Raw genomic sequence first — 19,748 nt, forward strand, 5'->3', positions numbered from 1 at the left:
AGCCAGCAAAATATCCTTTTCCAAAGATGACAGCAAAATAATGAGGAAATCCCCAGGAATGGACCGACTAAGTGCATATCTTAGACGTTTAAGGATCAGTTCCCTCAGAGTACAAGGTGAGTAGCTAACTTACCCAAAGTATTCATTCCTTCAACAAGGGTGTTCCAGGGTACCACATACCATAGATGTTTTAGAATAGTCCCATTTTGGAATACTCTGTCCAATTCACAAATTGGGAGGAGGGGATCAGTTTTCCCACCATATGTTTAAATTTGGAATTCAGGAAATATAATAACTGTCATTATGGGGGATTTTTTTTAATATCACCTTAAGGAGGTGATGATCTAGTGAGGGAGACAAATAAGAAAAACAGCAGGAGAACAATTCAGAGCAGTATATAAAAAAGAGAGATATATCCTACCCCACATATATTACGATTATACACAAAGGCGTGTATGTGCATATATAAGTGTGTATTTGTACATGTAGATATATATTCCATTCTGTGCTTTTTCATTACATGTAAAATGTATAATGGCTTTTCATTATATATTTGATTTTTCATTCTAAAGAAATTGAGAAAATCATTTTGGGCTAAAATTACTCTCAAAAGTTCCCATGGAAGAAGTGGTTATTAAGTATGCTTTGAAGGAAGCATAAAATGTAGATTACTGGAGAGGAATGAAGTTGACATTTCAGATTTGAAGAATAGCTCAAACACAGAGGTGAGGTTACACATGACATCTAAGAGGAATTAGCAAGTAAGTCACACTGACCAGAACAGAGGGTTCATATTATGGAGCAGTAGCCAGATGGAATAGTTAAGGTGGGATCAGGTGATGAAGAGCCTTAAATATCCAGCTGAGAAATTTAGAGTATTCAGTAAGCAGAAGGGAGCCATGATAGGTTCTTCAACAGATAGTCTGTATTTGCCTCCCTAATAATGCCTTGCGCAGTGACTAGCACACAGCAGGTACTTAATAAATACTTGTTGATTGATTAATTGATGATGAAAGAAGTGGGTTGTGTGTTGGTTTTTTGTTGGTATTTTTCTTTTAGAAAATTAATCTGTGCAATAGATTCCTAATGACCTAATGACCATAAATGTCCTAAGACATTTGTGAAGAAAGATTTAATTGAACTATGTAATTAGATGTGGAAGATGAAAAAAGACCCCCAAGTTTTAAGCCTGGGGAAAGGGATGAATGAATGGTGGTGCCAAGTTAAGATGATCTCTCTAAGGTCCCTTTCTACGATTCTTTGAAATGGGGAAATTGGTCAAGGGAATCAGGTAGGTAGGGAAGGAAAGAGCATTTTAATGAGTTGCAGGTAGCTGGAGAAAGGGATTACTGCTGTAATGAAAAGCTTCACAAAGAGATGCTGATTTTAGAAGAACCTATATATTGGTGATAGTTGAAAATATCTGGAGGAGATGAGTGTAGAGAGAGATGGGCAGAGAAAAAGGATTGAAAAAAAGAATTTTAAAAAAAAGAATTGTCATATATTTCTAAACTCAGAAAGCCAGAGAAACAGGAGGAAAACTAGAGAAGTAGAAGGTAAGAAAGGAGAGACCTTTGAAGGTGGAAAGGAGGTAAGGGAAGGGACACCCAGAGTGTCATAGAATCATATTAGCAGACATTGATATGACCCTTTAAAGTTTACAAAATACTTGACATATTTTCTCATTTGATCAATATAGAGAGGGAAAAGAGGATGTGGACGAAAAGGCAGCCTCAAACCAGTCCCTTCTCTGACTCTTAATAGTGGCTGTGCTCTAATTGACATGCGTTCATTGTTAATCACTTGGCTGATTTTTTAATCTATTCTTTCTTTTGGTAAATCAGAATGATTGGCACATACAGCAAAATCAGTATGGTTGTTCCAGCCACTGCCAGGAGGTGCTGACAAGCGAAGGGAAGTGTAAGAGGAGAAGAAAATATACCAAATATTTCTTTTAATAAGACCCAGAACCTTAGTCATTTAATAAATTGCCTGGGATAATTAGGTTTCGGTTTTGAGAACTGTTTCATTTTTAACTCCCTGTGCTCCCATAACAGTAAGGTGGCATACATACAAGCATATATATATATATATATATACACATATATATACACACATGTGTATATACACACACGCACACATATGTATACATATATACATATGTGTGTGTATATACATAAATACCTATATACATGTATGTATGCATGTGTGCATATATATACATGTGGGTATATACACACATATATACATATCCATACATTCATTTATATGTGTGTGTGTGGATATATGCATACACACACACATATGGGGGGGTGGGGATTCCTAATGGGAAAGATCTGTTATGTTTCTGTTAGTTCCCTCCCCTCTCTACTCTCACCCACTTGTTTTCTCCCTCAGTTTTATTTGCACAGTTTCCATAAATGTATTTGACCAGGAGTGTGTCTGTACCCACAGGTACCAAGCAGGTGGTATTCCAGAATTGCTCTAGGCCAAGTCAAAGGCTGATCCTTTTTCATCTGTTTACTGTGAACTGGGATTCAGGAGACCTGGATTCCAGTCCTGTTTCAGCCACTAACTGGCCTTATGAACATAGGCCTGTCACCCAATCTTTCTAGGCCTCATTTTCTGCATCTGTGGAACAAAGCATTTAAACCAGAGGATTTGGTTTAGAGGTTCCTTCCAATTCTAACCTTCTGTGACATTCAACAAATATTCTCAATCACCTCATCTGCAAGGCATGTTAGGAGATTCTGGGGATATAAGCAGGAAAAACAATGATGCTTTCCCTCAAGAAGTTTGGAGTCTAATAGGGTTATATGACATGTACACATCAGGTATAATACAAGATAAAATGTAATAAGGACAAAAGAGATAGACAATGTAAAACAAAATTTGTTAAACTAACAGCCTGTTTCCTCTTTTCTAAAACGAGGAAGTTGAACTAGATCTCACTCTCAGCTAAGGGGATCAGGAAAGTCTTTGTGGAGGAGGTGGCACCAGAAGTGGGCCCTGTCCATCACATTTTCTAAAGACTCAGATGACCTCTGTTTGGGTGTGAACTAGATTCAACTGCCTGGAAGTGGATAGAGGAATGAATATCTCTCCATCATCAAAGAGTTGAAAAATAATGTACTTGGGGGGCAACAAGGATAACAGGAACAATTAAATTCAGCTTAGGCCTATTCCTCCTCCCCTTAAATGGTTATTCCTTAAACAGTAGAGTTGTACAGCCTTGGACCCAAATAAACAAAAGTTGCGATTAAAGACCTTTTCAATGTTTCAAGCACCAGTTCCTTGAACCTCAGAGAAGTGGACAGCATCCAAAGACTCTAAGAGTTCCTCTTTATGGAAGAGATGCTAGCTCAGACAAGATCTATCTAGAGTTAAAAGGGATTCAGTTTGTGCAAAATAAAAATTTTATATTCCTTGGCTTTGGCGATCTTCCTAGGCACTCAGAAAATTTGGAAGTTTCTCTGCGAAGAGTTCATCTCCTAAAATCTACGTGTGGAAAATAGCTGCTCTTGGCCTGGAGGGATCTACTGAACTTAAAGAAATTCTCCTGGAATCACCATGGAGACCCAAAAAACTGTCTTTTAGTGGGGAAAGCATGAAACTAAAAGGATGCTCACTTTAAGGGGAGTAGATCACAATCAGTCCTCTGCAATAAGGCACAAGGAAACTTGAAAAGGTTTGTGAAGTATGGGATATCTAAGTGCTCTTTCCTCCAAGCAGTCAGATTGGCTCAGGATCCATTCATTTTTCATTTTATATCAAACCATTTCATATTTATAGCACTGCTTCTGTGTACAGGAGTCTATATACTAGACACTTCTCTTTCCAGGAAAAAAGCCCACCTATTTTGTTAGTTTTGTTATTCTGCTATTTTTATCATGAAATCTGTAGCAGATATACTTAAAGATTACTTGGAACCCAACAAGGACTTGTTTATTTGGCCATGGTTTTGTGCAAGATACTTTAAAAGCCAAATCAAGCAGACAGAGACCCTTCTTTCCTGGATAAACTTTTCTGCCATTTGGGAGTTGGGAGATTCTTGCTGTTTAATTTTCATTGACATATCTTTCCTGCCCTACCATCACTCCCACCCAAAAGCCCTAAGTCAGAATCAGTAAACATTTATTATATCTCTATCGCTGGTCTAGCTGACTTGACTTGTCTTATTGGACACTTTGGAGGGACACAAAAGAAACATAAAGTCAGACACGATTCCTGCCCACAAAGAAATGAGCTGAGGGAAACAAAACGAATATAGAATGGCATATGTATGTGTGCTAGGTCATATATTATACATATTTGTGAAACAGTCATGTGGAATAGTCTATAGTTATGATAATTCAGCTAAGAGGTGAGTGTGGTCCCAGGGTACATTAAGAAAGCTATAATGTCCTGGACTTTCAGTGGTTTTTCAGTAAAGTCCAACTTTTCATGACCCTATTTGGGGTTTTCTTAGCAAAGATAATAGTTGGCCATTTCCTTCTTCAGCTCATTTTACAGATAATGAAACTGAGACAAACAGGGTTAAGTGACTTGCCTAGAGTCACAGGGCTAGTGTGTGAGGTCAGATTTGAACTTAGGTCTTCCTAACTTCAGGACTGAGAAGAGAATTGTCTCACTTTTCCCTGCGCTAGTCGGACCATATCTGGAACATTGGAACCTAATAGGGTCCCAAGCCCCCAGACTTTAAGAAAGACCTTGGTAAGCTGTTAAGTGTGCAAAGAAGATCAAGGAGAATGATGAAAAGCCTCCATCACCACGCCATAGCAGAACTGATTGAAAGAATTAGGAATATTTAGCCTGGAGCAGATTTAGGGAACACAGAATAGTTGTTTTCAAGTCTCTGCAGGGCTGTAATTTGGCAGAGGGGTTAGACTTGTTGTCTTTGGCCCCAAGGAGCAGATAGAAATGACAAAGAGGTGATAAAAAGAAACACAGCCTCACAATGAGAGCTGTCCAAAAAGCAGAATGAATTGCCCAGGAGATAAGAGGGTTTTATGGTCACTTGTCAGGTGTGATATAGAAGTGATTCTTCTTTAGGTTGGATCAGAGCAAGGTTTCTTGTCCTTTTTTGTCTCCTGAAGCCTTTTGGGAGTCTGGTGAGCCCATGTTCCTTTTCAGAATAATATTTTTAAATGCATAAAATAAAATACATAGGATTACAATTGAAACCAGTTGTGTTGAAATAGTTACCAAAATATTTTCTTGAAAGCAAGTTTCAAGCCTCCAGATTAAGAACCCCTAGGTCTCACTTTGAGATTATGAGATTCTGGAATAGGAGCTTGGGCAAGCAGATAAACATGAATGAAGGAAGTGGGGCTTGAGCTGGTCATAAAAATGGATAGGATTTGGAAGGAGAAAATAAAAGGGAAAGGAGCATTTCAAAGTTAGAGGAAAATCAACTAGGCGTTTTTAAAGCACCTACCGTTTACTTGTCAAGCACTGAGGTGTAGGTGTTTTAGGATAAAAATATAAAAGTAAAGTAGTATCTGCCTTTCAAGAGCTTACATTCTATTGAGAGATGCAGTAGGTTCCCTGATAGCTAATACAAGATATATTCAAAATAAATATAAAATTATTTGGGAGGAGGCACCAACAGGGAATGAAATCAGAAAAGGCACATGAGCTCAGTCTTCAATGGAGCCAAGAGGTGGTGGATGATTAGGGAGAGCATTAGTGGGTCAAGGGCAGTCTATACAAAAGTATATATGAAGGAGATGGAATGGTATGTAGAGAAAACAGCAAACAGGCCAATTTGGCCAGAACATAATGTTTGAGAGAAAGTAATAGGCAAATCAGTCACTGTGGAAAGACTGTGAAGGGCTTTCCATGCCAATCAGAGTGGTTTATTTTTTATCCTAGAGGTAATAGCCACTGGTACTTCCTGAGCAGGGGAGAGTGACATGATCAGACCTGTGCTTCAAGGCTATTGATTTGGCAGCTGTGAAGAAGCTAGATTGGAGAGGGGAGATCCGGATGCAGTGAGACCAATTAAGGAGCTATTACAGTCATCTGAGCAACAGCAACTTTGCTAAGAGTTATTGTCTAATAATGAAAATAGTATTTCCAAGAGCAGATAGTGAAGAGACCAGTGTGACTGTAGAGTTTATGTTAGAGAGCAGGAGACCATTCAGTAGGTTAGAAAGAGCCAGGTTATGAAAGATGTGTTGAAGGCAATGCGGTTGAGTCCTAACTAGTCCTAACTAGATCAGTAGAGATCAGGAGTAGATTGCAATTTCATTCAATTTCCAGTTAAAGAAGCTTGGCACCAATAGAGGTCAGCACTTTCTCTACAACTTATGTAGTCCAAGTGAGCTTCTGAAATACTGAAGAAAAGTGACTTGCCCAGAGTAACGCCAACAGTATGTGTCAGAGGTCAGTCTTCTTGAGTGAGGCCAGCTTTTTAAACACTTTGTCACACTGCTTCTGATAAAGACTCATTACAGGCTCTTCAGCATGGGAATGGCACAATGAAATTGATATTTCAGTAAAATTCCTGGCAGTGGAGAAATTGAGGTCAGGTTGATTGCCTAGGAGCCTGTCATAGTAATACAAGGAGGAGGTGATGAAGAAGACATAAATCCACATGCTAGGAACAGAGGAGAAGGGGTGAATTCAAGACGCATTTTGAAGGAACAAACAACAGGAATTGGTGACAGGTTGGATGCAAAGAACAAAGGTGAGTGAAGGATCAAAAGTGACTCCAGATTTTCTTACCAAGGAGACTGATGCCATCATTTGGAATGGGAAAGTTGAGAAGAACACCTTCCAGCCAGGGTGGAGGATGGGATCAGTCTGCTTTTGAATGTGCTGAATTTTAGGTGACGAAACATCCTAAAAAGGAGACTGCCTGCTAGTATACAGTGAAAATGGAAAACTGGGGCAAAGGTGAGATTTGGGAGTTAGTAATATAGCGACAAGTCTATAAACTACAATTGTAGAGCAGTTGCTAATCCACATTGGCACTGGAAGTTTACACCAATCAGATCACAGATCTGTTCTCCTACGTGCATGCGCACACGCGCACACACACACACACACACACACACACACACACACAGAGTGTAGAAAGAACAGCAAGCAGAAGCTTAGGGATGCCCACAGTTAGGGGTGAGGAGGAAGAAGGTCAGCCAAAAATAACAGAGAAGCAACCAAAGCCGTTGGAAGAGAATAAAAATAATACTATGCACAGGTGTGTCCCACCCCACTTTGTTAATTGGTTCCACAGAAATGTGACTTTCGGTGAAACTGTGGGGAAGGGGATAGTTAGTACAGAACAATATAATAAATAGGAGTCCATTGCCTTGAAGGGAGGAGGGATGGCAAACGTCTTTCAAGAGTGGAGAGCCTGTGATCTCGAAGCCACATGTGGCCCTCAAAGTCCTCAAGTGCAGCCCTTTGACTGAAGTTTGGATTTAATCAAAGGGCCACATTTGAGGACCTCGAGGACCACATGTGGCCTTGAGGTCAAAGTCCCTTCTCATCTAGACAAAGGACCATGATTATCCTTAGGAGGTAGAGAGGAGTGGGAGGCCTGGATACTCCATCCATAAGAGGTATGAATACAGGGCATCGTAGGGGCAAAAAAGTGAGCTAGGGGTTGGGCAAAAAGGGAGGAGGATTTTGAAAAGGGAGGAGGCTAAGTGGAGCCAGGACTAGAATGGTTAGGAAGCCACTTGCCTGAAGTGCCAGGAGGACCCAGGGAAGGAGTATAACCTGGAATAGGGAGAGCTCAGCTGCTGTCTGGTGATTGGACTAACTGCAGTGTTAGAACAAAATTTCTAAATGTTTAAGGTAGAGATTTGGGGTTATAACATATTCATCAGAATTAACAGTCTTGACAGGGACAGCTTTATGCAAAGTGTGCCTAAAGTGTCATGGAAGCTATGGAAGGATAAATTCAAGCAGGCAGTGGAAAGAATTGTGTTTGGGGTCAGCAGACCTGGTTTCCAATCTTTGCTCTCCTACCTACTATCTGTGTGACTGAGCAGTTCATTCCACTTTTATGGACCTCCATTTTGTATCTAGAAAATGAGAGGTTTGGACTAGTTGGCCTCTTCAGCTGTATGATCTTATAAGGAGGACACAGTATGAAATATTTCAAAAAGGTTGAGAATGATGAGAACTGAGGAAAACCCACTGGGTTCTCTTTACCCTTTAAAATTCATATGAATTAAAATTAACTTGGTTTGGAGAATTTTGTAATATGCCTCGTGATAACTGGAGACACTCTGGAGTATTGTGAAAACATCATTGGGAATCACTTACCATTTGGCAACATGAACTCAGCCTTTCAAACAGTCTCTAGCCCTGTTGAGCCTAGGGAAAAAAATTGAATCTGCCTGCCAAACTTATGATCATGGGTCGCATTCCCATTTACCAGTGCCACTGCCTAATTCTCCCTGCTGCATCCCAGGAGTCTGCAGATCGTAGCCACACATGAAGTTCCACTACATGGGCAAATTCCCAGAGAAAACTGAATGAAAATGTAGAAACAGAATAGGATGGATTTATTTCAGATCCAATGCTTAATTTCTTTTACATACTCAAGACTTCTAGGCCAGAAACTGCTGCTTCCTTTTACTTACTGGCTGCATAAATTAATACTGGTGATGATAATGTGCCCAAAAAAGTTCAAGGACACTCAAACCCCTCTTTGACTTTTAGCAACTTCTTTATCAATATCTGTGTGCTATGCTGCTTTTCCTTCCCTTAGGAAACTGGAGCTCGATTAGCATTGTGAACAGTATCCTACCTGTGTTGGACTTGGAGTCTGGGAAACCCGAATTCAAGACCTGCCTCAAACTCTTACTAGCTTTGTGATCCTGGACAAGTCTTTTAATTTATCTGGGCCTTAACATAGCCTCTGATGTCCTTTTCAATTCTAAATTTGTGATCCTAAGATTTTTAGGAAAGTCACCAATCTTTTGTGTGACCACTATTTTAATTCATTGTACATGTGCCCTATCTCCACTTTATAAATAACCATTTGGATGTCGCTGTATGGGGAATGGGGCCATTTCCGTGATTAAGTACATAATCTCCAAAATTTTTTCAAAGTGAAAAAGCAAATAATAGTGCAGACTCACCAGGAATCTTGCCCACCCCTACTGCTGTTTTAATAAACTCACTACTTGAACTGAAAGAAGGCTTGAGTAGTTGAATTCTTTCAAGGCAGACCCACACAATTTACCCTCAAATTTTGGGATTCCCAAGACCCCCTAGGCTGCAACAGTGGGACTTCCTCGTGCAACTGGAAAAAGAAGTTCCTTCTTTTGGCCCTTAGGACAAATGACCAGATGTAAACCGTCTTTCAGATTCCATAACGAATTGATGCTATTTGGCCAGTATGTTTAGACGTTTAGATTCCTTGTTGTAGTTGTTTTTTCCTACACCAGGATCCCTTATTGAGAAGTGTCATCTGTGAGAATACCTATTCTGGTACAGTCAAACAAGCATGCATTTCTTCATTGTTAATCTGCATTGGTAGAAGGAATTGCCTCATTTGGGAGGTCTCTATAGCAATGAAATCACAGATATAGCCCTATCCCTATCTCTGTGTACAATCATGGACCTGGGAGCATGAAATGACACTAAATGGGAATGTTACTTACGAAAGCTAATTATATTGGAAGCTATTGAAAAGAAACACATCTGTTTCTATCTCTCTCCAAAGAAGACATTTTACCAATTAGTTGTTGAACAGAGAATTGCCTATTTACTCCATTTCCCCTAAACCTTTGCAGTGACCATAATAAACTGACTACTCCAGGTGTGCTTTAAGAAAATCAAGTCTTTAAAATGCAGACTTAACACAGCAGATGAGTTAGAGGATGATTGCCTTAAAATGGATTCTTTACAGAATATTTCAATGCAGGTTTTAATTTACACATTACTTTACAAGACCCCAGCTATTTTGGAAAGAAAGGTGCCACCTGTGCATAGTTGTGCAATAGAAAGTATCTTGAGGTTCTTCTAATTAGAGAATTAGAGATCCAAATGAAATTGGCTGGGAGGGAGCTTTATTGGGAAAGGAAGTTCTTCTTCCAACTTTTGCCCTGGGCCATGGAAGAGGACTGTTGATCCCAGTGTGGGAAATAAGAAACTGCTTTGAGGACTGGCCATTCACAAAATACTTCCCTAATTTGGAGATGCTTCACACATCATTCACCTCACCATCTCCACTTTCCTTTGCACCCACTAGGGACAGTGTGGAAAAGTGAGTTCAACTTTAGGAGTATCTGCCCATCACAAATGCCCCTCTGAAAAGATCCTCCCTATCCTCGCCAGCTAGTTATGCTCAAAACTCAGCCAGTAGAACTTTTGTTCTTTAGTTTTAAGGCTCACCTGAATTCCATAAATTTGGGGGAAAGGGTTAACAAACAACTAATATAGTTGGTTTACTTTTTAAACTTATGTATTTTATTTAGACATTTGAAAGGAATCTGGGAAGAGGCTCATAGGCTTCCACAGATGGCCAACGGGGTCCATAACACAAAACAGGTTTTAAGAAACTAAACCTGCTCTAAACCCTTTTATAAGCAGATCCAGTGGGATAATTAACACTCAGCCAGCCATTCATACTGTTGGTGAATGAGTTCCTGTCTTTTCTCAAGAATAGGTATTAGATGAAGGCTAAGAATATGAATACATAGTTTCTTAGGAAGAAGGGGGAGAGGTAAGGAAGGTATGGTGGAGGTGAAAGGAATGCAACAAGTTTCCTTCACTTGCTTTACAGTTGTACCTTGGCTAAGCACGTTGTCGACCCTCAGAGGTTACTCAATATTTTTCTAGCTTAAATTTGAAATCTCACTTGAAATTATTCCTCAAGCACCATGTGTTCATTCATCCAGCTGCTACTGCTAACTGGCTAACTTACTCCACATTACAGAGGCATCCTTGACTTCTAATAAAAAGTCCAATGGATTGAGATGGGAAGGGATGCAGTACTTACTTCCTTCCCTCCCCTTTTGAAGTGTATACAAGGGGTGTCACATTCAAGTGGAAATGGCCACATACCAACTTAAAAAAACAGATATTAAACTTATCCATATTGTATTATATTTTTCTTTATTTCGTTAAACATTTCCCAATTATATTTTAATCCTGTTTGGGTGACACTTTCAGCAGTTTTGAAGCCATAAATTTGATACTTCTGGTGTAGATCAACACATTTGTGATTGTGATTATGCCAGTTGTGCTGGCAACACTTGCCTCACTTCACTGGGAAAGCCTTCAACCTTTACCACTACTTAGTGCTCAGGTAGGGGACTAGCCTGTCAGTCAATAAGCATTTTATTAACTGCTTAATATGTGCCAGGCAGCTAGGTGGTGCAGTGGATAGAGCTCTGGGACTGAAGTCAGGAAGACTCTTCCTAAGTTCAAATCCAACTTCAGATACAAACTAGGTATGTGACCCTGGGCAAGTCCCTTAATCTTGTTTACCTCAGTTTCCTCATCTGTAAAATGAGCTGGAGAAGGAAATGGCAAATCACCACAGTATCTTTGCTAAGAAAACCCCAAATGGAATAATGAAGAGTCAGACACAACTAAAATGACTCAGGGACAACAATGTGCCAGATACTGTGCTAAGCACTAGAAATAGAGAGAAAATACACAGAGCATTTTTCAAGATTATCCTCTATACCCAGCACTGTGCTAGTTAAAGTGTTTAAGGATTTCAGTAGCCTTCTGACTAGTTACACAAAAACCAGGAAGCTCAAACCCCATGAGTCACCCTGTCAAAGAAAGGCCTGTAGAAGCAGCTGAAAGCCCCTTTTCTAATTGAGGGGGGTAAATATAAATCCCATATCAGTTCCCAGGGTAGTGGTACACTGGAAAGAAGGCTGAACTTACAGCCAGAGAAACCTGAGGTCCATTCCCAGCTCTATTGCTAACTCACCATGTGACCATGGGCAAGTCATTTAGTGTCTCTGGGCTACAATTGGCTCATCTGTAAAAAGGTTGGACTGGATATCTTCCAAGTTCCCTTCTACCTCTAAAATCACTGAGCTGGAGAAATTGAGAATTGGCCATAATTGTATTTATAATAATATATTTGTTCGTTGACTTTTAGCTTGGGATCATCTAAGGCTTGGTCACAGCCGTTATCTCATCTGAACTTTACTACCACCCTGGGATGTAGGCAGGTCGGGTAATGTTGATTCTAGTTATTAGTAAGTTGGATTACATGACTTTTAAGGTCCCTTCCAGTTCTAAATCTGTGATTTCATGATCATAAAACTTGAGGATTCAAGCGTGGGTGAGTGGAAGGGTAGTGATGCCATTACCAGAAACAGGGGAATTGGATGAGGCCAAAGTTGATGAGTTCATTTTTGGACATATTTGAACTTCTTGTGAATGTCCTACAGGCAGTTGGATATGTAGGACTGGAGTTGAGAGGAAAGATTGATGCCAGATAAAAAGATGAGTCTGTGAGTCATCCTCGTGAAAGCTAATGAAATCCACAAAGGAAAAGAATTGAGAGAGAAGGCAGCTAAGAAAAGTCTCAAGGGACACACACACACACACACACACACACACACACACACGGGATAGGAAGAAGGAGTAGGAAGAGACTGTGAACCAAGGAGACCCCAAAATAATAGTCAGACAGGTCAGATGAGGACCAGAACAGAACAGGATCAAGGAAACCCAAGAGACAAGAGATCCTGAAAGAGAGAAGTCAAACGCTGGAACAAGGTCAGAGGAGAGGAGAGAAGGTCACTGGGTTTTTAGAGACCTTGAAAGGAACAGATCTAGTTAAGTGTTGGGGTTGAAAGCCATATTGCGAGGGATTGAGCAGTGAGTGAGTATGAATAAAGGGAAACAGTGAATATTGTCTTGACAACTTGAATTTTTCCAAGACCTTTTGACTGTATCCCTAATTCACTATGAGCATAATCAGCATTGCCTTTGTTCAGGGACTAGCTTCATGCTCAAAGAAAACAATGAGCTCTGTGAATTGGTAGATGGAGGATGAGGGAATCTGGAACAAAGCCACGCCTCCAAACCTCAGAAAAGTGTAGAACTTTTTCATCCTTCTCTAGAACCAGGAACATAATGGAAGTAGTTTCTTAGAGCTGGGGGTCTATCTATGTTAATGCAGGATTCCAGTCCAGGTCTTGTGACTTTTTGAGTCAAATGTTTGGTTTGTTGTTTTTTTTTACTACTATTTTCTTTTGCCCCTCTGGGGAGAGTGGAATTAAAGTATAAGGTAATTAGGAAAGGCATGCTGAGGGATTTGGACTTTTTTCTGTAAGTAGTAGGGAACCATTGAAGGTTGATGCGCAGAGGAGTGGCTTGATAAGCATTGTTGTAGGAAAATTAACCTAGTGACAATTTTAAATAGCAAACTTCTTTGATTTAGCTGCCAAAAGAGTATATGGTTTGAAATATAACTAGTTAAACTGGAAGAATGGGGACTTTGGCTTCAAAATGGAGGTTTCAACGTCAACTCTTTTCCAACTTGTGTACAGACAGAATTAGTCCAAAGTGCCATTCTGCTACATGGTGCCATTCTAGACTGCAGTTAGGATAGGAAAAAATGAGTCAGTAGCTCTGTTGTCCCACTCTGAAGTGTGTTCTTAGGGCACAGCTTTCTACAATAGAGAGAGAAGGGATTTCAAGTTCTATAACTCTTATGATTCCAAGTTATCTTGTCCAGTCTTTCAGTGGGTCTAAACCATTATCTCATCTTTTCCCAAAGATTTCCAGTTTGAGATTGTACAACTTCCCTTAATACCAACTCTCTGTGTACTCCAACTTTGTTACGTCCTACAACTTTAACTTAAGTAGGGAGAGGAAAAGGGAGAACCTAAAACCTAACATATTTTTGCTTTAACACCTATTTTCTTATTTTTATTTGAAAATGAAAAATATTTTGCTTTTTTTCCTTCTCATCAGCTATAAAACTTATCCAAACTAAATGTTCCTTTGTAGATTAGCCTGGTAGAATCCTGAATCCATACCACTTAATATATGAACATTCTAACAAGAAAGTCCCATTATCACACTGATAGGGAGGAGAGCGAATACAAACTAATTTTAAACATTCACCTAAATCAGAAATGATTAAAAAGAATCTAACATAGAAATGTAATATGCACTCCAAAGGAAAACATAAGCATATTTTTTGTATAATCCTTACTACTCCTTCTTTCCACTAGTACAAATAATCAAGAATGGGCTACGTATGCATTTCCTTTCAGCTTCATCTTAGATCAAAGTTCAGACCAATCCCCAGACTCACATGTCTCTTCTCCTCCACATTTCTCTTGTATGTATTTCTCATGCTGTTCTAGAAGAGAAATTGCCCTTTCTAATAGCCTGCCCTGCTGGCATGTCCAACCTTTTCAGAAACCACCTGATGGCTCTCTCTCCTCTCCAGTGTCAGGCCCAGCTGTGGGAGCACAGAGGAGACAGTGTTTGCTCCTGGCTGTGAGAGTTGTTTTGCTCTTCTTGTGGGTTGTAGTGCCCTGAAACACTTCATTCCTCTAATAATAAACTTAAAAAAAAAAAAAAAGGAGGCAGAGACAGGATGTGCAAAGGGCCAACATGTCCATCTTCAGGGTAAAGCTGTTGAAAACATCAGTTTGAGAGAGGTGCGTCTTTCTTCTAAATTACTGAATAAGGTCTATGGAGTTGGGCCTTTCCTCAGACAGCTGATCCAGGCAATCCCCAGCTGATGTCCTTAATTGGTTCAAACACAATGTCAAGTGAAACTATTCCAGGGTACAGTTTCGTTCCATTGAAAACAATATTATATGTGGGCAATGATGTTACAGCAGAGTTTATTGTGAGGTCCGATTATATCACATTCATATTGTTACAAAATAATATTAGAGCAGTCTTAATACAGAATTTGTCTATATTGTGTTTCACTTTAATATGTGATCATCAGAGCATCATTAAAATCCAAACCACTTCATTTTACAGATAAAGAAACTGAGGTCCAGAGATATCAAGTCACCTGCCCAAATTCATTTAAGTTTTAAATGACAGAATCATAGGATCATAGCTATAAACGTAAAAAGGACCTTAGAGGTCACTGAATCCAACCCCTTCATTTTGCAGATAAGAAAATTGAGTTCCAGAGAGGTTGTCTGATTTTCCCAAGGTCACACAAATCACAGAACAAAGATTTACACCCAGGTCCCCTGATTTTGAATCTAGTGCTCTTTCCACTCTTCTGTATAAAGTGATTTGCCCAAGACAACACAGATAATAAACAGTTTGGATTTGAACCCAGGTCTTCTGACACCAAAAACACTACTCATTCCACAACACTATATGGCTAATTAGTTAGATTTATTCAACCCTTGTTTTCATGCCTGTCTTTACATCACTGGTGCCCCATAATAACATTTGCAAAGTATTGCAGGATTCTCAGACAGCAGGATCTTCAAGTGCCTGAACTGGAAAGAATCTGAGAAAGTGTCCAAAACCTTCATTTTATGTATGAAAAAACTAGTCAAGAGAAGTAAAATCACTGATGTTCATTACACAGCTAGTTTGTAAGACAGCCAAGACTAGAACTCTAGTCCCCGACTCCAGTCCACTCTTCTCCCCAATTTACCCTACCCAAAGCCCTCTTATAAAAGCAAAATAAAAACAAAAAAGCATTTAAATACTCATTTAATTTCATCATTATTTCAACAGATCATAAATACAAAGTTCATTTTAGTTCAGCAAATATGGATTAAGCAATTACTTTGTGCAAGATCCCATGCTTAGGAACTGGGGATGCAAAGATAAAAAAACAACACAGTCCTTTCCCCATGACTACTATCCAAATCAATCTGTCTAGAACAGGTCTTAAGTATGCAGCTTTGCTGATATGTGTGACCAAGGGCCTTCAGGCTTGCTCTGACGTAAGAAGCCATGATGTGTTCCGTAATGGTTTATGTGTTAATGGATTTCAGTCATAACTGTTACTAAGTTAACTGTTGACAAGAGCAGATTATATATACTGAGGCAGTGGTAAAAAGGTCAGAAGAACAGGTGTCAGTAACCTCAGGTTCTGATCCTAGTTCTGTGATCTAGGGCAAATCATGTCAGCTCTCCTTACCCCACTTTCTTCATCTGTAACAAAGACAGTTTCCTTGTTTGTAAAATATTAGTCTTTTTCAGATGTAAAGACATTATTTTATGACTCTTTTTCCTCTCCACTAAAATAAGGAGGTTGGATTAGATGATCTTTTAACTACCTATGATTTTATGAGACCTTATAAGTTAGGTACTATGGGAAAATACAAAAAAATAAAAATTGGAAAGTATGCCTCTATCTAGAAGGATATACAACATGAACCCTTTACAAAATAACTTAAAAATTAAGTACAAATTAATACTGTGTAAGCGTACTATCTGTGAGGATACATTAAGTAAAAAAATAATCAGCATAGTTGTGCTGATCTCACAAGATTGCTGAAGAAGGTGAATTTACTTCCAGAGAACAGAGCTGTAACAAGGAGTGGGTGAACAAGTCTTTGTCGTAGAGCAAAGTGATAGCAGACACAAATGACTGGCCTTAACACCTAATTGACAAAATAATTAGGAAGCTGCCAAATGTCATACTTCTCCTACTTCCTCCCACTCCCACCCCAGGAGTCAGCTCCTCTCTTCTAGTATACATTACTCCCTAACAAAGAGAAAACCTTACCAACCATAGCTTTATTATGTCCCAAAGTCTCTGTCAACAGAGTATAGTGGTCTAGGGTCTCCTCCCTACCCATGAGGCACTATTAGTGGCCCTCTTCCCCCATGACACTCTGTGTCTACCAGACCCAAAGTTTCTGTCCCTGATACCCCCACTCAATTTGAGCTGAGAGTGCCTTTTGTACCACTTGACCCAAGCACATTTTATGAAACTGACCCCAGGCTCTAGAATTACTTGGTGCAGCTCTGCCTGGATGAGTTTGTATAGGCCAAGGGGAAAATGTAGGACACATGCAATGGTGAAGATGTTCATCATTTCTCCATATCCCTGCCATTTTTGTGGTTTGTGAGAATAACAGCATGGAGATTTGCTTGGCCTGAGATGAGGATCTTGTTAAAAGAATAAACTGATCTGGCTCAGTGAAGGTGTTGAGACAGGGAGTCATTGTTGGTCGTATGGTCCATGAAGGACAGGTATTCAAGGAGCTGTAGATAGGAAACGCAGCACAGTGAAGAGTACTGGATTCAGAGTTCATGCCCCATCTTTGACATAAGCTTGTTGTGTGAAAATGGGGAAATTAGTTATCCCGTCTCAGTTTTTAGGTATGTGATAGCACCAAGTTGGATTAAGACAAATGAAATTATGTGGACGGATGAATGGGTAGATGGGTGGATAACTTTGCAAATATTAAGTCCTTATATACATGAGGACAGGTCATGTGTCATGGTAGATAAAGAACCAGCCTCAGAGTCAGCTGGGGCCTGCCTCTGACAGTCTGCCTGTACAGCCCCAGGGAAATCATAATTAAACCCTCTGTACCCCAAGCAACTATAAGGAAGGGGTTCTTAACATGAACTTTAAAGACAGATAAATTGATAACTCTTTCAATATAACTGATTTCCTTTACATTTCTTAGTATTTAATGTATTTTAAAACATTATTCTTAGAAAGGATGCATGGCACACAAAAGTCAAGAACCCTTGTTTCTAGGACTATAAATTGCAAGGTGATAACAATGTGCATTGATAGAAGAAATTCCTGCCAGGAACTCCTTACATCATTGAAATCACAGGTTCAATGCAAATAAAAATTGGCTGTTTGTGTTCACATTTACTCCCCCTTATATAGATAGATAGACAGACATTTAGAAAGACAGACATTTCTAAAGACAGACCTTTCTATATAAATGTCAACTATTATTATATCAATGTGCATTGAAATGATGAGAAGCAAAATACAGACAAAGCAATTCATAAGCTTGTCCAGGCATGAGGTGATACCCATGGGCTCATATTTACCACAGTAGAACCAAAAGTAGATGACTCCAATCATCCAGCAGATTGTTTTTACTAATATGACACCCTGTAAATTTATTCTCAAAAGAGCAATAGAGTTGGTCATCAATTGTGATATTCACTTAGTTATCAGCATTGCCTTTGTTAAGTGTATTGACTTTTTTTATATATAGTGAAGCTGTACATTATTTAATGACCCGTCAATAAGAAGGACCTTCTTCCTGATAGATTTTTTTTTCCTGTCAGATTATTCCAGGCCTGACTCTGCATGTGAACATGGGCTTAAGTCTGTTTCTAAATGTTTTAGTGCAAAAGTATGAAACACTCAGAAAAAATATTCCATTATATCCCACCATCACCACCACCCGATTGAAATGTCATTGTGAAATACTTAACAAAATAAATAAGAATACAATAGAACTTAGATAATATTAATGTGTGGTTTTCCAAGTCACTATGCCACATGAAGGGATCCTTATGTATAGTGTAGTGCCCTTCCCCCCTTTATATTTGAATTTAAAACCACAGATTTCCTGTTATTTCTTGGTTTGTTTAGTGTAAGGGTTTTTGTTTATTTAGTTTTAGCAAATTGGTCATTTCTACAGAAGAGCAATTAGTCTTGGTTTTGCCTTGTGCGAAATAAGAGTTTAATAAAGACTTGAGCTTAATTTCCCACTCCTTACAAATGATTGATACGACATTCATGTAAAGGCCTGCTCGAATCTAGGGCACAATTTCCACAGATGTGAGGGCTAATTTCATTGTTATTGATGCAGAAAGATCTATTCCCCATAAGTTTATAAACAGATTTGGTGAGAGCTAACAAAGGACTGGTAGATTCTGGAAGGAAGCTTTGGGGCATTCTGGATCAGCAGAGTATTGCACTGCTAATCAACAGCCTTGGGTTCTCATACTGGTATTGGACAAATCTCTTAACATCGCCACACGTGTTTCTTCGTCTGTAAAATGGAGATGACAGTACCTGCCCTGCCTATTTCATAGCGTTGATGTGTGGATCAAATGAGATGAAAACATCTTAGTGTTTATACAGAGCATTACACAAATGTCAGATGACAATGACAGTATTGTGTAATTGATCGATCACATGTAATTGTATAAGTAAATAGGCAATATGATATAAATTAGTATCGTAGCTAGCATTGAGGTTTACAGAGCATTTTCAGTGTCTTATCTCTTATTATAGTGGAAGGAGCCCTAGGTGCTAGGGCCTAGGTTCAAATCCTACTTAGGATACAAGAAGGGAAGAAGCATCTATTAAGCACCAGCTCTGTGCCAAGGACTGTGCTTTATTGTTTCATTTGACTTGCTAGTTTTGTGACCTAAGTTACTCACCCTCCATAAGCCTCAATTTCTTCATCTCTAAAGTCAGAAGGTTGGACCTTAAGATGTCCCTTCCAGCTCTATAATCTCTAAAACCTGTGAGGTGAATATTACTGGTATTATATTCTCCCTTTTACTGAGTAAAAAGGTTGCAAGAGGTTAAGTGATTTGCCCATGGTAATGAAGCCAAGTAAGTATCAGAGTAAGGATTGGAACCCAGGTCTTCTGTACTTCAAGGACAGTACTCTGTCCATTATACCACGTTAGGAATATATACTTCCTGGGCCTGGTCTAAAGTTTCTTTTAAGCCCTTTCGGAAAAAACTGTATTACCCTTCCTCCTCGCTTTTGCTAGTCTTCACCTACCTCTCCATCACACTCTCCTAGCTACATCTTCAACATTAATACAAAGAAGCTACCATTGCTTTTATGTTAATTGGTTGG

General features: G+C 39.3%; 1 protein-coding gene and 1 long non-coding RNA gene across 6 annotated transcripts in view; both read left to right on the forward strand.

Annotated features, from left to right (window-relative positions):
- ATXN7L1 (ataxin 7 like 1) overlaps positions 1-19,748 on the forward strand; it is a 269,784-nt gene that overhangs the window by 125,744 nt on the left and 124,292 nt on the right. The window lies entirely within an intron of this gene.
- The window catches only part of LOC140533425 (uncharacterized), a 42,746-nt gene that overhangs the window by 12,710 nt on the left and 10,288 nt on the right, over positions 1-19,748 (forward strand). Inside the window, exon 2 of the long non-coding RNA XR_011976916.1 lies at positions 1-19,748. This exon is cut by the window's right edge and continues 10,288 nt beyond it. This is a non-coding gene — a long non-coding RNA (uncharacterized lncRNA).

This window comes from Notamacropus eugenii, chromosome 3, assembly GCF_028372415.1.
Source record: "Notamacropus eugenii isolate mMacEug1 chromosome 3, mMacEug1.pri_v2, whole genome shotgun sequence".
NCBI classification, from domain to species: domain Eukaryota; kingdom Metazoa; phylum Chordata; class Mammalia; order Diprotodontia; family Macropodidae; genus Notamacropus; species Notamacropus eugenii.